Source organism: Henckelia pumila, chromosome 4 (assembly GCF_033568475.1).
Source record: "Henckelia pumila isolate YLH828 chromosome 4, ASM3356847v2, whole genome shotgun sequence".
NCBI lineage: Eukaryota > Viridiplantae > Streptophyta > Magnoliopsida > Lamiales > Gesneriaceae > Henckelia > Henckelia pumila.
This window is the reverse complement of record NC_133123.1, coordinates 227,584,010-227,603,487: the sequence shown is the minus strand read 5'-3', so window position 1 is coordinate 227,603,487 and position 19,478 is coordinate 227,584,010. Positions and strand designations below refer to the sequence as shown.

The 19,478-nt window shown below is 37.1% G+C and overlaps 1 non-coding gene across 1 annotated transcript; it reads right to left on the bottom strand.

Annotated features, from left to right (window-relative positions):
- Positions 1 to 16,163: 16,163 nt before the first annotated feature.
- LOC140869974 (small nucleolar RNA R71) lies at positions 16,164 to 16,268 on the bottom strand. The gene has a single exon (XR_012146960.1). It is a non-coding gene; the product is annotated as a small nucleolar RNA R71 (small nucleolar RNA).
- Positions 16,269 to 19,478: the final 3,210 nt, after the last annotated feature.

Genomic DNA, 19,478 nt, shown 5'->3' with positions numbered 1-19,478 from the left:
AGTGCTATGAAAACTACTGGAGTGTTTGTCAATCCAAACGGCATCATCATAAACTCATAGTGGTCGTAATGTGTCCTAAACGCAGTCTTGGACATGTCCTCTTCTCTGACCCGCAACTGATGGTATCCATGTCGCATATCAAACTTAGATAATACTGAAGCTCCCTGCAACTGATCAAATAGATCCTCCAATCCTTGGCAGTGGACATTTGTTCTTCACTGTCACACGGTTGAGCTTTCGCTAATCAATGCAAAACCTCATACTGGCATCCATATCCTTCACGAAAAGCACTGGTGCTAGGGCGAATGAAGTCCTTCTCTATAAACTCCTGAATCTGCTTCTTCAATTCTTTCCTCTCATTATGAGCAATATGATACAGTTCCCTAGAGATAAGCACAGTACCTGGTAGAAACTCAATGCTGAACGCAACCTCTCGAACTGGGGAATTCTGGCACATTCTCCTGAAAGCCGTCTGGAAAGTCGCATACAATTTCTACGTTCTCAGTAGAACTAGTAAAGAAACCCCTTTCAACTCCTAAGTAATAACTTCCTTGCACGTACACGAGAGATGACGTGCAGGGTACTGTTGCTCTGAGCTGCATATAAAATAATTGGGTCTCCGTTCTTAGAATTCAGTGATACTGTCCTCTTCTGAAAGTCAATCGAAACTCTTTTGACTGTCATCAAGTTCATACCTTGAATAAGATCAAATCGTGTCATCGACCGTACAACCAGATCAAATTCCACAGCATTCCTCTATTTCTCTAACTCTAACCCACTGAGCACACTGAAAGTGAATAGAATATCCCGAGAAGGTACGGTAACATCATAACCCGTACTAGATACCTCGGTTATAATGTCAACCATACTAATAAACGTCTGAGAGATAAGTGAATGCATAGTTCCAGAATCTAGCAACACAATTGTAGCAATACCTCTAACGTGAATCTTCCCTGCACGCAGAAGATTTCTCAGCAGATAAAGACAATAGTTCTAGAGCAACTATTACGAACCAATCAGCATCTAAAGTCCAAACCTAAACATACTCGATTCCCAAATTTGGTTCGCCACTTAGTAAGATTATAGTATCCATACAATACATCATAAATCCTCAAAATCATGCCTTAAATATTTATATCCATAATGAAATTTACGTACAAATCCTGAGATCAACGCAACTTAGACCAAGCATTCACCAAAGAAATTATTCTCAAAAACTATCAAACTTAGAGGCAAATAAAAATTCAATCTCAAATTTTATATTGCATATGCAATATAAAATAATAATCCCAAGTGGTTAATTATCATTCTAAATTATAGTTTCCTCCGATCTATCGTTCTCGCAGTCATCCTGACATCCTTTCAAGTAAAACACATTTCAAAGGCACACTGCAATTTTCCATAAACTCCACATGTAACCGCTATGCATAACTAAGTATCTTAACTTAAAGTCCTTATAACATATTTCAGTGAAAACATAACTCATGGTCTCATACGTAAAACATAACTTAAAGCATTTAAATCTTACAGACTGGCAAGGCGGCTTCTGAGCTCCACGTAGCAGGCTAGTCACCCTCCAAGGAACCTGGCTTTGATACCAATTGAAAAGACCCGATACTACTACTATATTTTTTTCCTTGCATGCAAGATCCGTAACATAAAAACTTAAATAATATACTCTCATAAAACCATGCATACGAAACTCATGCATATGCAAAATATTTCAAAACCAATAAACTGTAAAAGAGAAAATATTAAAATATATGCGGAAATAACTTCTTTAAATCTCAAAAAACCAGTGGACAAAAACTGAGCATCGGTCACGGGTGTACTAGCTACACTGGATACTCATCCGCCTTCATTGCTAGTAGGGGCCTCATCATCATCATCATCATACTCATAATCACCTGCACCATCTAAATCTAGTGAGCCTAGAGGCTCAGCATGCCCTATCCAGTAATAACGAATATGAAACCACATGCAAGCACATAATCATACTAATACATATACGTGTACATGCATGCATGGATAAAAATATTGCATAATCATGACATAAACATTACTGATCCTGATTCTTAAACATAAACATAACTTGACATCATAAGTATACTTAATATAGTTGAGCATGATATTTTGAAACGGTCTATGGTCCTATCCGTAAGTGTGACTAAATCTATGCCGACTGATCAGTCTCTTGAACCAACGTATGTGGCGGTGATAAATCACCTCTTACTGGTAGTAAACTACCTCTTAACTTATCACCTCTTGCTGGTAGTAAACTACCTCTTAACTTAAATAGTGGATAACCACCTCTGTGCTGTCACTCTACTTCAATTTCCATCATAAAAATATTTTATAGCTCAACAATTATCATAATCATAACATGTAACATTTCATGTATGCATGCACTGAAAATATGTTCGTAATATATATTTAATTGATTTTCATAATAAATAGTGTTATACTTCAAATACTATCATGCAGAAAATAAATTAAAAATATATTCCGGACTTATTAATTTTCATGAGTTTGTTCTAAACCACATACCATGCACTTCAGCATAACTTTGATGCATAAAACTTTGTACATATGATTTAAATGGTGAGCAAGAATGGATAGAAACATGCCTTTGCGTTTCTAACACACAAAAACTTAACCGGTTTCTTAGATCTTGACTCGGGAATCTCATAATTCTGGAAAGCTCAAATCCCTAACTGTTGATTTATGTCTCTTAATATCCTCAACTAGCTTTCGATCTGCGAAAAATCACATAATGGTCAAAAGTCAACCTTAGTCAACTATGGTCAAACTTTGACCAACAATTCGCAAACATTATTGCATTCTCACCGCTTCACGGCTTTGAATCTCGACTCAAAACTTGGATATTTGTATCTAATACGTCGAGACCATAAAAAATGGTTAACTCGTCGGAGGTCGCCGAAAAATGAGGAAGACGACGGCGGCGACGGCGATTCAAACGTGCTCCAAAAATTATGAAATTTTACAGGATTGTAGAGCTCGACGAGACGATTCCAACGCACTAGGACACGACCAAAATTGATCATCGAGGCGGTCGGGATCTGAGAAAAATGTGGCAACTCCGGTGAACTTTAACAGCTCCGATTAGCTCGATTTCTTCATAAAAAATACTACAATAAGCTCAGGAAATGTTCTACACATCACCTACTATCATTTAGCAATTCAAAAACTAACAAAAACGAGCTCGAATCGTGAAAATCTTGGCGAAGAAGACGATGAATAGTACCTTCGCCAAACTCGTCAATTCTTTGTCGATTTCCTGGCAATCCAACCGTTGTATTTTTGATTTCTTTATACCAATAGATTCGTCATGATCTTGCCTACAATCTGATCATTCTGATCTTTGATCGAAGCTCCGGTGAATGGCCGGAAAAATAAAAAATATGGACTGCTACAGTGAAACCAAATCCTGTGCAGAACCCGTCTGTTCTAACTCGATTTCCCGACGTCCAACCATCCGATCGTCGATTTCTTTACACCAATAGCTTCTTCTTGATGTTGGATACAGAGTGACTGATCGGATCTTTGATCGGTGATCCGGTGAACGGTCGGCGAAGGCAAACGTGGGACTGCTATAGTGAATCCGAAAATTGGGGAAAATTTGGGAAAAATCTATAATCTGTGTTTTCCTCCGTGCTTGTTTTTTTTTCTATTTATAGTAATCCAATATTTTCGGGTCTCGGACTAATTTATTTGATACCCAAATGGTAAAATTAGTATCTAATCTGATGATTTTTTTATACACACCTCTAACATCAATTAATACCATTTCTGATATTATTGGCTTTGACCAGTCAATCGGACTCGTAATTTTTCAGATTAAATACTAAATCTAATTTAGACTCTGACCAGTCAACACGGTCAAATATTTTTTTTCAAATTAATTTATCTGGCATAAATAATTATTTTTATTTCAATATCTAAATAATTATTTCAAAATGCCAATATTTCAGATATCCAAAAATAGTCAAACTCATTGACTAATTTCCAAGTGTATTTTATGAATACACTCTATAACTCATTTGACAATAATAATTATTTTATCCACTAAATAATTATTTTAATTGCCAATTAATTCGTAATAAATTTTTGGGGCGTTACACATATAGTTCGTAATCATGCATATCATTATGTTTTGTGTTTGTGTTGTGTGAATAAGTATAATGATGAATGTTGGTCGATGATGATAGAGTTGTGGAAATTTTATTTTTTTTTCAAAATGTTGCTTTTGATTGAACATGAGAAGCTATTGGTTGACTCGTGAATCATATTAAGCACGTATGTTAGACCATTGTAGTGTAGCGAAGTAATTGATGAAGTTCATGTTTGTTTGACCATTGCACGACAATAGGTGTTTGTTGTTCATGATAGTGCTTTGGATTCTTGATAGTTGTTAGACATTGCATGTATGATCTTGGGTGTACCTATAAAATTTTTTGAAAAACTTTTGTTTAAAATTAAGTTAACTCCATCCGGGTTATGAGCAGAGATTGAAATCCTAATCTCTTGTTCTTGACTAAGTATGCGGATTCCATGGGGTTGAAAATTTGAAATTTAAAAATAACAATTCCATCCGGTCTTGGACAATGATTGAATCCTAATCATTATTTCATAGCTAAGTTTGCGTGTTAAATGGGATTGATGATCCATCCGGGTTATAGACGAGGGGATTGAAATTCGAATCCTATCATAGTTATAGCTAAGTTTGCGGGTAATTATTGGGGCTTATTAAAAATACCGGGTGCAAAATCCAGAGGTACGTAATTAATATCAAGAATGTGCATGTTTTTGTTTGGGATTGTTGAGATGACGAAGTGCTGGATTGTGACACTTACACTGAATTGTCATAGGTCGCTAAGCATTCTTAGGACGGATTTTTTTGAAGTTGCATGAAACTGGAATGACATGGCACACACTCACGTTTACGTTAAACTGACAGTGTATTGTGAACAATCATAAGTTTTTGTGGTTTTTAGTTGTTGAAGTTAAAACTTATCGGAGGCTATGTTGTTCATGATTCATTCTTACTTATGTCGTTGTTTGCATTTTGTTTTTGCATATCTTGTTCGAGGGCGAGCAAGGTTCAAGTATGAGAGTGTTGATAAGTGCATTTTGTGTGCATTATTTCGTGATAGGTTTATGTATATTTTGTGTGCATTCATATTTTTTTTTATGTGTTTTAGTGCATTCTTGTGTATTTCACTCATCGGGTTGATTTTGTAGGAAAATGGTTTTTTGAAGAGTGAATTACAGAGCAGCTTTGTTCGAAAAATCAAATTTAATTTTAGAGAGATCCAAATCCGATCTTCATCGTTCGGAATGAAGATAAAGATGTTTTGAATCTGCTGTCCAATTTCAGCTCGATCCGACGGTTAGAACTCGAGATATGAATTTTTCAAAATCGTTGCTCGGAGCATAAAATGTGAGGCGCGCGAGCGAGATTTGAGCTCGCCCGCGCGTGAATCAGAGTTCCAAAAATCTGTTTTTTTATTGTGCGCGCGCGCGAGACTTCTTCTAGGCGCACGCGCGGGTTCCGGCGTCAGACTGTTCCGAAAAGTCCTTGTGTTTGAAGGAAATTAATTGGTATGGGTTTCGGACCATATAAATAGAAGATATATCATATTTTTTAGGGTTTCGGAGTTCCAGAACGCAGACAACACAAGGGAGGCAGCTACAAGGCTTGGGAGAGAAGATTTCTCTTTTCTTTTCTTTTCTTTTCTTCTTATTTTTATTTTTGAATTATTGTTTTCAATTATTGAGTAGTTTGTTTTTAACCAAGACGGCGTGATTGGGCCGGACAAATTTATGTAGAAAACTTGGATGTTTGTTTGGGATTTTTCAGAGTTGATTTTATTTTATTGATTGTCAGATTTATATTTGTCTTGTGAATAGTCTGATCAACTATTTGCTTGCATGTTAATAGATTCCAAATCGACAGAGGAGGTATTGATTTCGATCACTTTGATAATCAACATATTGTAAAACCGACTAGAAATAAAATTCGGTTTTAGTGTGCGGTTTGGGTCTAAACTGAATTTTCATAAATATTTAATGCATTCAAATTTAATTAAAATTACTAAAGATTAGTTCATCAATATTTTAATAGGTTTGATTGTTCTAGAAATAGTCCTTTAAAAAAATTAGGATAATTCCCGTGAATTACGATTAAATCTGAGTTCTGAATTGACTACATGTTACATGATTTGTTCGGTACCTACGTGTGTCTTGGTTGTCTCGTTTTAATTATTTTTATCTTTAGTTATTTTAATTCTTATTTCTTAAGCAGTTTTTATTTATAAATTTATATTTTATTTAAATCAAATTGATTTTTATGATTTTGTCTAGATTAAGCTAAATAATTAATTCTTGAGAATTGACTGCAGTCCCTGTGGGATCGATACTTGGACTCTCAGTCTACTTTACTATTACTTGACCTGGTACGCTTGCCAGTAGATTCATATCACACCGATTTAGCCGGTCAATGGCATATCATCTGTAGACTGATGGTCAGTCTGAGAGAACTATTCGGGAATTGGAGAATATGCTAATGACTTCGGTGATGGAAATTGGATTGTCTTGGCAAGATCACTTATCGATGATAGAGTTCGCGTACAATAATAACTATCATCGCAGTATTGGCATGGAACTTTTTGAGGCTCTGTATGGTCGCCGTTGTCTAAAGCCCTTATTTTGGTATGAGGTAGGGGAATGGCAGGTCAAAGGACCAGAGTTGATCCAGCATATTGTGGATAAAGTGGATTTGATCAAGAAAATGATCAAGGCTACTCAGGATTGGAAGGCCAGTTACGCCAACACCAAGTGCAAACCTTTGTACTATGAGACAAGGGAGCATGTCTTTTTGCGAGTTTCACCTTTTTGAAAGGTGATGAGATTTGGTTTCAAGGGTAAGTTAGCGCTGAGGTTCATTGGTCCGTTCGAGATCTTAGGGAAGGTCGAAGAAGTGGCCTATCGTTTGGTGTTACCGCCTTATCTTTCCAGCATTCATAGTGTGTTTCACGTATCGTTTCTTTGGCAGTACGTTGTATACAAGTCGCACATATTGCATCCGACAGAGGTTAAGCTGGAGCCTGACCTGTCATACTTGGAGAGGCCGCTCAAGATTCTTGACAAGAAAGATAAAGTGCTTCGGAAAAAGTGTATTCCTCTAGTCATGGTTCAGTGGCAGCGTCGAGGCACGGATAAAACGATTTGGGAGTTAGAGAGTCGTATGAGTTCTGAGCATTCGAGGTTATTTTATTGTATTTTTACAGTCCTGTTGTATTGTAAATTGCATTGTTGTAATAAATCTCAGCACTTTTATTGATGTTCTAGTTCTAATTTCGAGGACAAAATTTCTTAAGTTGGGGAAACTGTAGTAACCCGTATCCTATTTGAGTGATTAATTCATTAATCACAATTAATTCTAGCTAAATGAATTATTATAGATATTTCAGGTGAGTCTAAGGACTTCAGAATTAGATTCAATACACTCGGAAACGGCCCGGAGGGTCTTCAAGATCAGATGTTCCGATGGGTGATCAGAAGCTCTGATAGTGTAGGACAGGTGTCCTGATGATGTCATCCATGAGATCAACATAGTGACATCATTGATTACGACTTTGAAGTGACATCGGATGTTTCGGTGTGGATCGGATGCTCCGTTGTGATCGGATGTTCCGATCAAGAAATCAAACGCTCCGATCGATGTCTATAAATAGTGGGTTCGAGGCTCACTTTCAACTTGCTCATTCGCCTCTTCTCTCTCTTTCTTAGGATCTTCTAGTCGGATTTTTGGGGGTTTCTAGGCATCCCATTGTATATCTGAAGTGTCGGAGTGCTACCGAGGTCATAACAAAGTTGTGCCTAAGCTTTGAGGCAGTCGCCATCAGTGGGCTAACAACGGACACATGTATAACTTTGGATCCATTTTGAGATTATGGAGTATGCAATAGCTTAGTTAAGTCTTTTAGAATATTATAAGTAATATGCAATTATTTCCTATAGGCTTGGACTGTGAGTACCTGGATTGCTAGTTTGCTAGAGTACTTGTGGTTTTTTGCTTAGAGGTATGGACGTATTATCCAAGATACCAGATGGATATACATGTATCATGTTTGCATGTTTTATGTGGCATTTTGCATGCCTTGATATTATGCTGCACGCATGTACACGTTGATCTTTATGCCTTGTTTCGCATAGCCTGTAGTAGGGGTCGCTCAACCCTGGATATTTGTGGATGGTTTTCCATAGATTTGTACTCGGTGTATCCACGGTTTATTTTATTGGTATGAGAGCCACCTCTTGATGCGACGGCGCACCGTGCTACATAAAATGGCACCAGTTGACTGAGCAGTTTTTGTTATCTTGAGCTAGGTTATCCGATACCCATCATATTGCATATGCATGCATGTTATTTTGTATATCCGTACTTCCGTAATGAGCGTGTTATGCTCACGTCCATAGTATTTATTTGTATTTGACACCATATTCGATGAAGAAGGGCTTAGATTGGACGGACCAGGTGGTATCGATCGGTGATCTACAGTGGTTCCGTGGCGGTATTTTTTTTTCTTGTATCCGGTTTCCCTTTTTTTGTTCTTGAACTATGGTAGTTCGATGGATTTGTATGAGCTATTAATTATTTTGGAAACCGGTTGTTCTGCCAATAGTATTTTGTATTTTTATGCTTATAGTTTTCGTTGTTTGATCTTAATTATTGTGCTTAAGTTGATTGCATGCGTAAAGCTTTATTTAGTTAGTGATTCTGGGTTGGGTCACTACATTCAATCTCTTTAGGTTGTTGCCATGTGATGATGAATTTCCATCATGGTAACAGGTCGAGTGATACCAAGATTTGCGGGCTGTGACCAGGACTAGACGTGAGGAGCCGCGACCCTATGCCAGTGTTACTCTGGGAGCCTTTCATGCTTTAGAGGTTTCCTGGAAGCATTCGTGCTTCAGGAGCGGCTGTACAAGAGAGGGTACTTAGTCTAGGGATTTTGGCAACAGTCGCAGCGGGGTATGACCTTGGATATATATCAGGTGTGGTATTAGGATATTAGTTATCATCTGGATTTCGTCAGAGATACAAGTTGTGGATGGTTTTTGTCAGAATTATTCTTGGGAGGGATTTTCCTTGACAAGTGATTGTTTTGAGCATATAGGCTTTTTACATTTGATATTGGGATATCTCTAGATGGATAGATATAGTATGTATACGGATTTCTACCAGTGGTTAATCGGAATATTGTCTGACTTTGTCAAATTAGTGGCGTAGAATTCCTTGTGACAAGAATGATCCAAGACATTGGATCGGGGAAATTGTTTTGGGCTTAGTTTGTTTTGGTGTCCATCTTGGACGGATGTAGGTAGTGTAATAGTAGGTCCGTAATGGTGCAGGATTTTTGCCAGTTACTATTCTTAGCTATTGTCTGACTCTGTCAGAGATAGGTGTGTTGAATCCGGTGAGATTCTTATGATTCCAAGTGTTTGTGATTAGCGGACTTTTGGCAGTGAGATCAGAGTTGCTGATCGAGCCATGTAAAGTTGTTATTGATCATTAATTGGTGAGTAATTGCCTAAATTTGGATGATCATCTCACGCTAAGAATGAGCCGCAATGGATCGACGGGATTGATCAGTTATTACAAACACTGTTGATTTGGGCTTTAGTGAATCAGGAGGTACTTGGGATGGTACTATGAGCCGGTATGCTTAGGAGTTTGGTCCTTGGTAATGTCTTGAAGTTGTAATGCAATTCAAGCGCAAACAGGAATTATTTAGTGGTTTAAAAATCTCTAGGAATGCCGGAACTAGAACTTTTGGGTTTATGTTAATCATAGGGAGTGATTGCAGTTTGATTCATGTGGTCATGGTTAGTCTGATAGCTTGGTTAAGGTTATCAGGGGTAAGAATAGACGTTGTGATTTATTAGTGTTTCAGGATAGTACTTCTTGTTAGGCAGACATGATCTGAGCATTGCTTGGTATTATCAATGGGTGTCTCAGTTTGTGGATATGGGAATAAATGGCTATTCCATGTTGTTGGTAAACGACAGTTTTCAGATACTTGTAGCCGAATACTTTGTTTGAAAGATTCCAATAGTATTCTCGGGAGTTGTTCCTCGAGTTTTGATACGATGAGTGTTGTCAATTTTGATGAGCATTAACAGACTAACACCAGTTGTTTGGTCGTGGGATGTGACAACAGCAGAGACCTAGTTTTCGAGGTCTGACGGGACTGTTTGGTCGTGTGTTTCTGATGTGATGTGCCATTGAGATGTTTGAATCAATCGGGATTGATTTGGAAGTTAACTGGATTGTCGAAAGCAATGAGGATTTCTTGTAGGATCAAGGTGAACCAATTTTGTTCATTTCAGTAGTGAGTCATGTTGACAAGGGTTGTTGTTATCCATGGTAGGATGACCGGTGTTGTGAGTTTAAATGTTAGGTCGAGTGACGAGACAAATACAATCATGCGATATAGATTACCAGTGCCAAGGATGGTGTTAGCCATCTAAGTGTTCGGCGGAATGGTAGTGTCTTTTCAAAAGTGATGACCTGAGAATGTTATAGCAGATTGTGGATAACGTATTGTCACATTATGTTTTGGGTTGGCAAAGAGTTTCCATCTGTTTTCATAGTTGATACCATATTTAGAAATGTAATTTAGCATCGAGCGGGATAAGTACAAAAGGTACGTATTTTGATGCTAGGGAGTTTCAGAACTTGCGGTTATCCGTGATAAGATGACCAGTAAAAATCTCTTGGAATGCTATTTCCAGTAGCGATATTCAAATCAAGGTGGATAGTGATCAGTAAGAGTAATTCACAAGTGGTGATCATACCACTAGAGGTTTTATATGAGTTTTTCAGATAAAAAAGGATGGAGTGCATCAATGTCGTCGCTTTGCAAGTAAATGGAAAGGTTTTGCCATTTATTTTCAAAAAGGATACTATGTTTGGGAGTTAAGCCTTCATCCTTAACAAAGTGGATTAGCTCAGATGTGTACTTTGACAGAAGATCTCTAGAATGAGACAATAAGATTACAAATCACAAACGTTTGCCTAAACGTCCTGCGAAAACATCAGGACGTGAGGTCAGTGTTAGACCAGCATGGGATACAGTGTGTTTGTATCTTGATTGCTCCTATGTTAGCGGAAGAGACTGTACGCATCTAAAGATATCGGATGACTAGTTATGGTCTTAGCAGAAGTGTCATCGCTAAGATTTGTAGTTAGCGTTGTTGTTTCAGTCAGAGTTTGTATTCGGTAAGTAGTCAGGAGACTACAGTAATCTCATGATATTCGGGTTAGATATTAGAGAGATTGTGTTAATAGCCAGTTAGTAGCTATTACGACTCAGACAACGATTAAGATCGTGTAAGTTAGTTGAACAGCGAGTTCTCGGTAAAATCCGATGAGATCCAACAAGAGTTTAGATGGTCATGCGAAGTCGGTAAGATGGATCAGGAATTCGAGTTATTGCGTAGCCAAAGACTTTTCTAACTAGTGGCTTGAAGGTATCAAGATCCGATATCAGTCGGGAAGCGTGACTAGTTCATGTTAGAGTAAGGCTGATTTTGCGACTTGGAAGGAGGATTCTTCTATCTGCCTGTCGTACATAGAATTTGTTTGAGGAAATTATTCGTCGATTGTATTGTACCATTTGTAATGGACAATGAATTTTTTATGATATTTAGTGGTCTTTCACCGTTCCAATAGGATTGCAGATGATAAGGCATTTTTCTGAAGGAAGGATTCAGAGTCAACTAAGATTATTGACAATGTGTGTGAAGTTAGAACCGGAACGGAATTCTAAGCCAACTTTAGAAGTCGTGAAGTGACTCAGAGAAGGTTAGACCATGCAAGTTTTAGCAAGGTCTGAATTGTCGAGAGTTCTTTGACCAGATGTTTTGAATCAGATCTACCAATGTAGATTATGAGTTGGACTTGTGTTACGTTCTCGGATTACCCTAGACTTCTAGGACGAAATCTTTTAAGGGTATAGAATATAGTGACCCGTATCCAGAATTAATAATTAATTAATGATTAATCAAGTAATACTGTTTAGATTAAATAAAACATGATTAAGGGAATTTTAAAATGGGTCTAAGGAGTTTGAAAATTGATTCAAAACACTCGATAATAGCCCAAAAGGTCCCGGTTTGAGGGCCATATCGGAGGGTCCGATCTGCATGTTCAGATGACAGCGTGACATCAGCAGGATGATGTCAGCTTGGTGATGTCATGGTGGGAGATCGGATGGTCCGTTCTTGGGATCGGACGCTCTGTTCTCATTCTGGGACAGGTGTTTGGTTGCATGGAATCTGATTGACACGTGGCGGTACACGTATGGATCGAACGTTCCAAACCGGGGAACAGACGGTTCGGTATATGTCTATAAATATAGGGTCGAGGATCACATTTCCTTTCTCATTTCCAACTTCTTAATCTCCCATTCTAGCTCATTTTAGGGGCTTTGGGGGCTCTTATTTAAGACTAGGAGTTGGCAGACAGTGTTCAGAGTAGTACGCGAGCTATTGCGGAGTTCTGCTCAAGTGTGGGGCAGTCTCCATCTACGGGCTGACGACGGATGCATGTATAGTTTTGGCTTCCTAAAAACATTATTGAGTATATAATAGATTAGTTAAGTCTTTTAGAGCTTGTTAATGATGCATGGGTATTTTGCATTGCAGTGCTGAACGGTAGGCTTGGAACCTAGAGTGGGACTTTTAGGACTACCTTAGTGAGGTACGTAAGTACAGACCAAGATATCCGGCATGATATATGATCTTATATGTTGCATTTGTATGTGCTTTGTATATACCACATTTTATAGCTTTAGCACATGCAAGATTTATATCCGACATCATCTCGTGAGATGTAGGTCAGGTGGGGAGGCTCAGACCCATATGGTTTTGTCTATCACCGAGAGATGTCGCGACGGCGGAGACTAACGCTACGATGATAGGGGAGTATACGTGATAGTCATGTTTGTGTTGCTTATTTTAATATCATTATGTTGATGTTTTGCATTCATTTATGTGTTTTATTTCTGTATTTTGTTCGTATTTCATTTATCGTGTCTACATCACATGCTTCCTAGTTTATTGTGTATGTTGTAGAATTTGAGAGGAAATGGAAATCGTACGCCGAGCAGCTGTAAGTTGAAAAAGAAAAGATTGCAAGGTGCTGTGTGATTGAATAATTGAAGAAGGGCGCTTCGTGCGCATGAGCAAAAGTTGAAGGGAGCCTGTTGAAGCCATTATCGCGCAATGAAGACAACAAGTTGGAAGGTGCGCATCTGCGTGCTTGGGAAAGAAGAACAACACTTGTGATCTGCACAAGAAAGGAAAAGAGTTGGAAGCGTGATTGCGCATGTGAGCCACGCTATTGCAGCGCCAATTTGGAGCGCTATCGCGCTTGTAGAGTGATGAAGGGTGCTGCTTCTAGTGCTGGTTGTTGCGCGATAGCGCCTTGGGGACGCGCGATAGCGCATTGAAGAATTGAAGAGAAGAGCTAACGCGCTTGGATGAGGCACAGGTGCGTTTGTCATGTTTGCGTGCAGAATTGAAGAAAAAAACCACGCTCGATCTGCTGAGTTTGTCTGCTCGAGCGGGCCAATTGATAAATCGGGGCAAAGAGTTGGCATAATTCTCTCGCTCGATCCGCTGACTTCGTCCGATCGAGCGAGCTATCGCGCAGACTTAAAAAAATAGAATTTCGGAAATTTAAAATATTATGTTGCGGGATTTATTTCGTGGGATTTTCAAAGTAATATAAATAGATATTTTAGACCACAGAAAAGGGGGATCGACGCAGAGAAGCAGATTTCGGAGACGACTGCGGAGGAAATTCATCTGGGCGGCTAAGTTCTTTTTCTGTTCTTAGATTTTAATCTTTTTAGTTTTTATTCTTGGTTGAGGGAGACGAAACCTTTGATTTTATTCAATTTGTGAGATTCAGATCTTTATTGTTTAATTCAATTTGAGTATCAAGATTTGTTATTATTTATTTCATTCTTGTGTGTTTGATTATTAGATTGATCACCTGATAATTCTTTCGTACAATCTATTGCTAAATTAGAATTCAAATCCGTAATTGTTTGAATCATCTAATTTGTGAAGCAACTGCGTTTAATATTTTTTACTGTTGAATTTTTTAAATCGTAGGAACAACAATTGACTAGGCTAAATACATCCGCTGGTGCATGTGTTGTCTAGCTTCATTAATTTTACTCATTTGAATGCTACCGTGGGTTTAAATCTAGATTGATGTTATCGGGTTAACTTAGAACGCTGGTGTCTAATTAACTAAAATTAAGATGAAACATGAATTAAATTTCTAATGATGAATATTCAATGTGAATTAATTATTTTTAGGGAATCGATGATCGAATGAATAATTTCAAAGGTGTAGTCGACCGATACCAAGTCTCGTTAATTTATTGATTTTTATTATTTTAATTCTTGCATAGCAGTTAATAGAATTCAAAAAAACCCCTTTTAATTATTTTCTGTATTTTTAGAAGAGTTATTTGCACCAATCACCCCTGTGAAATATTAAAAATGCACATTTCTCCCCTGTGAAATTTTAATAGGCATCTTCAACCCTGACCTTTTAAAAAATTAGCACACTCGCCCCTTCAGATGAGTGATTGTTGTGCACGCGCCCCTCATGCGACTGAGCAAAGATTTTGATATTTTTTTTGCACCAAATACCCCTGTGAAATATTAAAAATGCATATTTAACCCTTGTGAAAATAATTTTTAAATCTATTCAACCCATAATACACATTTTTCATTAAAATCTAATTTTAAAATATTTAGCAAAAAATTTTCGTTTTATTAATTTTATTTTAAATTTTAAATTTATTATGATTATATAATTGTTTTCTAAAAAATACAATTATTTTATTAAACTTTCTTCTTGTTTTTATTATTCATTAAAAATGCATTCATAAACGAGATTTAAATACCTAAATGTACCAAAATATTAAATCAAAATGATAAGTGAATGATAAGTACCAAACATTTTAAATTTTATTTAATTTTATTTTTATTTTTAAATTTATAATTTTAATAATTTATTTTAAAAAAAATTATTACATCTCGTTATAATTATTTTATCAAATCACTTCATTTTCAACTTCTCCATTAAACATGATTCATAAATAAGGATTTAAATATCTAAAAATACCAAAATATTGAACCAAATGATAAGTTAATGAATGTTACTTTTTTGATTTAGAATTATATAAGCATGTTATTTTTTTTATTATTTATTATAAATTGTGCAATGCATATTCTCGAAAATTTTAAATTTTGGTTCAATAATATATAGTCCTAAATCGAAAAAACAATATTTTTGAACTTATCAGTTTAGTTCAATATTTTGGTACTTAAAATTATTTAAATACTTGTTTATGAATACATGTTTAATGGAAAAGTTGGAAATACGAAGTGAATTTAATAAAATAATGATAACAGGATAAAGTAATAATATTTTTTAAAAAATAATTAATTAATGATAATACATTTAAAATAAAAAATAAAAATTAATAAAACAAAAAATGTTTTCTAAATATTTATAATTGGATTTTATTAAAAATTTTGTATTATGGGTTGAATAGATTTAAAAATTATTTTCACAAGGGTCAAATATGCATTTTTAATATTTCACAGGGGTATTTGGTGCAAAAAAAATATATCAAAATCTTTGCCCAATCGCATGAGGGGCGCGTGCACAACAATCACTCATATGAAGGGGCGAGTGTGCTAATTTTTTAAAAGTTCAGGGTTGAAGATGCCTATTAAAATTTCACAGGGGAGAAGTGTGCATTTTCAAAATTTCATAGGGGAGGTTGGCGCAAATAACTCATTTTTAGGAACACAAATAAATTTCACTTTCCTCGTGGGAACGATCCCTACTCTAGCTACTACATGTTTAATTGTTTAATCTGAGTTGGGTTAATTTGGGCGTGACACGACTAAGCGTGACCAAATTTTGGCGCCGTTGCCGGGGAAGGCGCTTAATTTATTTGTGTTTTTGTTTTAATTTATTTTTTCACCGTTTTTTTTCCTGTTTTTGCAAGAATTTTTGTGGTGTAATACTTCGAGATGTCAAATCAACAAGTATTTACAAGTTTTATCCAGCAACACGGAGAGCCATTCTATGAAGCATGGGGGAGATTTAAGGATTTGACAACCATCTTCCGGTATCATGATTTTTCTAACTGTTCTCCCCTTACATTTTTTCTTGATGGTTTGGATGCAGTGACAAGAAGATGGGTAATTGAAGGAGCTTTCGCAGCCGGTATTTCATTATTTTGCCGAGATGATGATAGTTTGATGCATTTGTTGGATGATATGGCAGAATTTGATTATTACCGATATTGGGATCTTACACACCCGGATTTTACGGACCAACAATTCGAGCTTCAAAAGAAGGAGGGAGGTTGTTCTAAATTGGTCTTACATCCGCTAGAGGATATTATGAGCAAGCTTGTGGCATCAATGAGGAAGCTATAGAAGATCTAAAAAATTCTAGATGTCACCTTGTGGAGGACATGGAGAATATCAAGAGATCAATCGTCCATGAACACCGAGACCATGAAGTGGAGAAAGCTACTCAAGCAGTGACCAACCCGATTTAGTTCGATGATGATGACTCAGAGAACCAGGATTGGGAGTGCGAATCAAATCATGCTGAAGATTTAAAGGCGTTTGAGTCTTCTCTTCTTATTGAACCGCAATCGGAAGATGTTATGGAAGAAATAGGGTATGATGGAAATATTTTGCCACTCGAGTTTGAGGATGACGGAATTCAAGAGTCTATCGATTTGAGCTCGTCGATAGTAATATCATACACACATCCCCAAAATCCTTTCTTTCCATCAGTACCAGTTTCAAAAGATGTTGGCTTCCAAGAACCCACCGAGACGTTCTCTTACCATGTTTACCAGCTGCTATGAAGTGTTGCTGAGGTGACGAGCTTTAACTGTTTATATCTAGCCAAGCTTGAGGGAACATGGAACAAAGACCCATTTGTGGTGTCATATGACACTTACTTTGGGCGTCAGCCGCTCTTTGAGGAGTGCTTCTGAGGGTCAAGCTGAAGAACGAAAATCAGGCGATGGCTGGAAGGCAACCCAGTATCTTTTCCTTTAATTTTGTTTTGTGTTTTATTGTTCTTTGTTTTCAGAACCGAGTGCCGCCCTTCTGCATTCCAATTTTCAATATGAATCTTCTGTTATTCAGCCAGATATCGAAGAGGAAAACGCCGACACTTAAACCAGGGCAGTATAGTTTTGATTTTTCGCTTGCATTTTCATTTTGTGTTTGTGTTTTTGTTTTTAGTGCTAGAGCATTGAGGGCAATGCTTTGGTTAAGTGTGGGGGGAATTTCATTCGATGGTTTGTCATTTTGTTTGTATTCGTTTGTTGGGTATATGCATATAGTTCGTTCAGTATCATTTGTTAATTTGTTAGTGTTTGTCGTGTCACATAAGTAGGATGCAAATTGATATCCCATGAAGAGGTTATAAGAAAATGGTTTTTTGTGAAAAATTTGCTCTTGATTGGATATGAGACACCATAGGTTGAGTTGTGAATAATCTTAAACACACATGTTAAACCAGTGAACTGTAATGATGTATTAGATATTATAGATGTCTGTTGGACTATTGCACGGTAATAGGTGTCTGTGGAACTTGATATTTTCTTGAACCTTGATGATTTTTTTTGACTTGGCATAAACGATCTTGGGCGCACTTTAAAAAAAATTTTACAACTCCATCCGTGCCTAGAAAGGATTGAAATCCTAAAAGATTAAATTCAAGGCTAAGTATGCGGATTAAATGGGGTTGATGCTCCATCCGGGCTATATACGAGGGGATTAGAAAAGAAAAAAAATTGTATCCTAGCCAGTTATAGCTAAGTCAACGGGTAATTATTGGGGCTAAAGCAATACCGAGTGCAAAATCCGGATGTGCGTAATTATATCTCAAGAGAGTTGTGTTGTGTTAAGGGGTTGTTGAGAGGAAGTATTCTTGAGGGTGAAACGTACACTGATATGTCTTAGGTCGGTGAACAGTCTTAAAACTTTGTCTTTTGAAGTTTCACTAGCTGGAATAACATGACACACACACACGTTTGCGCTTAACTGGAGGTGTATCATAGAAAATCAAGAGTGTTCGTAGTTGTTTTGAAAATTGGATTTTTTCTGAGGCCATATTATGCTTGATCCATCTTTTCTTATGTTGTTTTGTTTTGTTTGCATTTTGTTTTTGCATGACTTGCTCGAGGGCGAGAAAGGATTAAGTGTGGGGGTATTTGATAGTCATGTTTGTGTTTCTTATTTTAATATCATTATGTTGATGTTTTGCATTCATTTATGTGTTTTATTTCTGTATTTTGTTCGTATTTCATTTATCGTGTCTACATAACATGCTTCCTGTTTTATTGTGCATGTTGTAGAATTTGAGAGGGAATGGAAATCGTACGCCGAGCAGCTATAAGTTGAAGAAGAAAAAATTGCAAGGTGCTGTGTGATTGAAGAATTGAAGAAGGGCGCTTCGTGCGCATGAGCAAAAGTTGAAGGGAGCCTGTTGAAGCCACTATCGCGCAATGAATACAACAAGTTGGAAGGTGTGCATCTGCGTGCTTGGGAAAGAAGAACAACACTTGTGATCTGCACAAGAAAGGAAAAGAGTTGGAAGCGTGATTGCGCATGTGAGCCGCGCTATTGCAGCGCCATTTTGGAGCGCTATCGCGCTTGGAGAGTGATGAAGGGCGCTGCTTTGAGTGCTGGTTGTTGCGCGATAGCGCCTTGGGGACGCGCGATAGAGCATTGAAGAATTGAAGAGAAGCGCTAATGCGCTTGGATGAGGCGCAGCTGCGCTTGTCACATTTCCGTGCAGAATTGAAGAAAAAAAACCACGCTCGATCTGCCGAGTTCGTCCGATCAAGCGGGCCAATTGATAAATTGGGGCAGAGAGTTGGCATAATTCTCTAGCTCGATCCGCTGACTTCGTACGATCGAGTGAGCTATCGCGCAGACTTAAAAAATAGAATTTCGGAAATTTAAAATATTATTTTGCGAGATTTATTTCGTGGGCTTTTCAAAGTAATATAAATACATATTTTAGACCACATAAAAGGGGGATCGACGCAGAGAAGCAGATTTCGGAGAGGACTAAAGAGGAAATTCATCTGGGCGGCTAAGTTCTTTTCTGTTCTTAGATTTTAATCTTTTTAGTTTTTATTCTTGGTTGAGGGAGACGAAACCTTTGATTTTATTTAATTTGTGAGATTCAGATCTTTATTGTTAAATTCAATTTTAGTATCAAGAGTTGTTTTGATTTATTTCATGCTTGTATGTTTTATTATTAGATTGATCACCTGATAATTCTTTCGTACAATCTATTGCTAAATTAGAAT